Below are 4,696 nucleotides of genomic sequence, written 5' to 3'. Positions count from 1 at the left end.
TCAGGACCGGAACTGATTCTAATCCCATGCTGTCTGTATGTTCTCCCTGTATCTGCATGGGTTTTTTCTGGGGACTCTGGTTTCCTCCCATCCTTCAAAAACATATCAGGGTGTAGGTTAATAGTGTATAAATTGGGCGGCATGGACTTGTAGGGCTGAATTGGCCTATTCCAGTGCTGTATGTCTAAATGTATTTTTTTTAATTTAAAAGTCCTTAAATGAGTCCCTGATAGAATTGATGGTGGAGGGGTAACATCTGTTCCTGAACCTGGTGATGTGAGCCTTGTGGCACCTATACATCTTTCCTGATGGCAACAGGTAAAACAGAGCATGTGCTAGGTGGTGTGGATCCTTGATGATTGCTGCTGCTCTTTGATGGTAGTGCTCCCTGGAGATGTTGTCGATGGTGCAGAGGGTTTTGCGTGTGATGTCCAGGACTGCGCCCACTTTAAATTTTCAAGGGCTTTATGCTTAGGGGTACTGGTGTCCCCATACCAGACTGTGGTGCAACTGGTCAACACACTTACCACTGTAGAAATTTGCAAGGGTTTCTGGTGTCATACCAAACCTCCGTAAACTGCTGAGGAATTCGAGGAACTGATGTGCTTTCTTCTTGATGCCATTAATATGTTTGGTCCAGGAGAGATACTCCGAGACTCCCAAGAACTTAAATTTGCTCACCCTCTCTACCTCTGATCCCCCAATGATCACTGGATTGTAGACCTCTGGTTTTCCCTTCCTGAAGTCAACAATCAGCTCCTTAGTTTTGATGACATTAAATGCAAGGTTGTCAATGGTGCACCATTCAGCCAAATTTTCAATCTCCTGCCAATATGCTGACTCATCACCTTTCTTTATATAACCCACTATCGTGGTATTGTCAGCAAATATGTAGATGATATTGTTGAACAGAACTACATAGTCATATATATAAAATGAGGAGAGCAGGGGCTAAGAATGCAGCCCTGTGGTGCTCCAGTACTGATGGAGATTGTGGAGGAGATGTTCTTACCAATCCTCACTGATTGTGGTCTGGAGATGAGGAAATCAAGGATCCAATTACAAAGTGGGGTGTTCAGTCCCAGGTCTTGGAATTTGCTGATCAGTTTTGAGGGGATAATGGTGTTCAATGCTGAATTGTAATCAATAAAAAGCATCCTAATGAATGCATCTTTACTGTCCAGGTGTTCCAAGGCTTTAAGTAGAGCCATGGTTCTCAACTTTTTTCTTTAAGTATTCGCTATGCCATATGTGCTCTGTGATTAGTAAGGGATTGCTTAAGGTGGTATGTGGGTGAAAAGAAAAAAGTTTGAAAACCACTTTTCATCATACCTAATTGATTCGTTATGTGCAATATTTCATAACTCCAAAGGAAATGGGCCAATGACAATTTTTCTCAAGCAAAATATTTCAGTACAATTGGGTCTAGAGCACTACCCACTCACATACCACCTTAAATGATCCCTTACTAATCACAGAGCACCAATAGCATAGGGATGACTTAAAGTGGTATGTGAGTAGAAAGAAAAAGGTTGAGAACTACTGGTATAGAGGCAGTGAGCATACATCTACTGTATTTCTGTTGGTACAATAAGCGAACTGGAATGTATTTATGTCACCTCTCAGACTGGAGCTGATATGCTTCAATACCAGCCTTTCAAAACACTTCATCACTGTTGATTAAGTCAAGTTTATTGTCATCTGATTGTACAAATACAACCTGTCAAAACTGCATTCTCCAGTACGCGGTGCAAAAACATTCAATTACACAACCAGACATAACACACATACAGACAAATAATGCATATACAGAGCAATATTATAACTTAATAAATAAATATTGCTTTGCACAAGTGACAGTCTCGGATGGTTAGTGCGAGCTGTTCATTTGGTCATTCAGTATTCTCACTGCCCATGGGAAGAAGCTGTTCCTCAGCCTGGTGGTGCTGATTCTGATACTCCCATCTCTTTCCCTAAAGGGAGCAGGTGAAAGATGCTGTGTGCAGGGTGGAAGGGGTCCTCAATGATTTTGTGCATTTTCTGTAGATCACATCAATGGCGGGTGGTGGGTGGTTGGGAGGGAGACTCTGGTGATCCTCTCTGCCACACTTATGGTCCTGAGGATTGACCTCCGATGCATTTGTCTGCAGCAATCATACCATTCTGTGATGCAGCCAGCCAAGATGCTCTCGCTAGAGCTCCTATAGAAGGTCAACATAATGGTGGCCGGTAGCCTTGCCCACTTCAGTCTTCTCAGAAATTGCCGTCGCTGTTGCACCTTCGTGATAAGAGAGGAGATGTTAAGTGTCCACGACAGGTTACTAGTTAAGTGAACTCCAAGGAACTTCGTGCTCTCCACTCTCTCTACTACAGAGTTGTTGATGTTAGTGAGGGTGAATGTTCCTGTTTCTGCTGAAGTCTACGATTATCTCCTTCATCTTGTGCATGTTGAGACTCAGGTTGTTACTTTCTCACCATGTAATGAAATTTTCCACCCCTTTGGTGCAATTTATTGTTGTTGTTGATGAGGCCAACATCTGCAAACTTGATGACACTGTTGGAGCTGGATCTGGTGATGCAGCTGTGGATCAATAACGTGAACAGGAGTGGCTGAGAACACAGCCCTTAGGTGCGCCACTGCTTAGTGAAACAGTGTTTGATATTCTTCTACCGACCCAGACAGACTGTGATCTTTCAGATAGGGAATCCAGTTATAGAGAGGGGTGTTAAGTCCCAGCAAGGACAGCTTCTCCACCAGTCTCTAAGGAATGATTGTATTAAATGCCAAGCTGAAGTCAATGAACAACAGCCTGGTAAATGAGGCATTGTCCTCCAGCTGGGCCAGGGCAGATCGAAGTGACAAGGCTATAACATCGTCTGTGAAACGGTTCTTCTACAGCTAAATTGAAATGGACCTAGTGTCTCTGTGAGGTGTGCTTTGATGTGTTACATCAACAGATGCTCTAAGCACTTCATAATGGAGAACAATGACACGGGGCAATAATCAATGAGGCCTTTTATTGTCGCCCATTTGGGTACTGGGATGATGGTGGCTGTCTTGAATGATGGAATTTTGAATCTCGAGGTCACACTTCAGGTACATACAGAGATCTTGGATCCACAGCACACCATTTCACAAATTACCCACCCATATAGCTGCTGTTCCAATTGTGAGAGAGTCTTCATTCCCACGTTCATCAAATTAGTCACTATTGAATCCACAAACCATTGAAAAACTGGTTCTAAACCCTGCACTTTGGTTGCTCTAGCCTGCATTAAGATTATTACTCATTTTGAACCTCACCCATCCTGGTACAACCCTCACCCTAATCCCCTCTCATTCAAGGAATGCAGACTTGAAACCTATGGTGATCTGCCAAAGGAAAGCCTTAATGAACATTACTTCACCTTCCACAGCCAAAGGTATTAGATGTATGGCCCTTTAAAAATTGTATCATCATCATCTTCTTCCTTTGGGAATCTAGTTACAGTGTGGGTAATTAAATTACTTGAACCAATTGCTTCTCTCACCATGGTACAAAGCGCACCACAGATTTTCCTCTGACGCTTTCTGATGGAGTATCCCATCTCACGACTTCTGTGTCCAAAAACGGCAAAGACAGCAGGTATCTCGGAAGTATACTCCAAATTAAACATATTCTGATTTGGAAATGCATTGCTGTTCCTTAATATATCACTGTGACAAAATTCTGCAGCTCTCTATTTCTGTGACTGTGTTGTCAGAACCACTCTAGTGGTTCAAGGTGACTCAGTTCAACATGCTGTTCTCGAGAGCAATTATAGATGAACAAGAAATGCCCGCCATTCACAACCAGAAAAGTGAATTAAAATAAAAGGCACAACAAAGAAAATGTTCTATCTTTCTCTGTACATTATCTTGTTGAATAAAACTCTCTTTGCTTAACTTAATGGCAATCTTCATTCATTATTTTTGGTTTCAGAAGTGCTGGTGAATGAAACTTTGAAGTTCAGACTCTATGCACGAAAACTGTCATGGGTGCACAATAAGAAACAGCAGGTTGTGTGACTGAGGCAAGATGCTATCTATGGAATAAAGGGAGGATTTCCATTCAAGTAACCTGTCTAAAGTATGGAAAGAATTTAAAGAAAACTTTACTTTTACTGAAAAAAAAAACTGAAATGTGCTATTAGTTTTCATTGGTACAAGGTCATAGAGCTGTTTCATACCATAAAACCCTGAAGTGAGACTCTAAAGAATGTATTTCATGCACATTGTGACACATCTAAAAATAAAACAGTTGAACATTCCTTGCTCCTGTGTCCAGTCTTTGCAGCAACTTCTTGGTGCAGTCAATGAGGACCAGAGAACAACTTTTGATAATCTTCTGACAGTTGGCATATATCTCCAGTTTTCTCAGGTTTGTCAGGCTCCCTTACGGAAATCAGATTATGGAATCTGGAACGCCAGCTGGAGTAACAACTCCAATGTGAAACAACATTGATGCTAGTAAATTGCATTCAGTCAAGCAGAGCATTAGGCTATCAAATGACCAACTCGAAATGTAGAATACCAAACAGAAGGAAGAACCTCTGGTGAAGAGCAAGAGAAAAAGCAGAATCAGGAAATAATGGGTGGCTTTGATCAAATATGGTGAATGACAGCATAAGAGCTTAAGAAATAAATAACTTGGATACAAGGAGAAAGTATGTATGG

At 41.6% G+C, this 4,696-nt stretch overlaps 1 long non-coding RNA gene across 1 annotated transcript; it reads left to right on the top strand.

Moving 5' to 3' along the window:
- The first annotated feature begins 3,008 nt into the window (after window positions 1–3,008).
- On the top strand, window positions 3,009–4,290 carry LOC138756333 (uncharacterized). Its single transcript, XR_011352996.1, has 2 exons — window positions 3,009–3,097; window positions 3,963–4,290. It is a non-coding gene; the product is annotated as an uncharacterized lncRNA (long non-coding RNA).
- Window positions 4,291–4,696: the final 406 nt, after the last annotated feature.

Source organism: Narcine bancroftii, chromosome 3, assembly GCF_036971445.1.
Source record: "Narcine bancroftii isolate sNarBan1 chromosome 3, sNarBan1.hap1, whole genome shotgun sequence".
In the NCBI taxonomy this organism is placed as follows: Eukaryota; Metazoa; Chordata; class Chondrichthyes; order Torpediniformes; family Narcinidae; genus Narcine; species Narcine bancroftii.
This window is presented reverse-complemented; position numbering and strand designations above follow the sequence as displayed.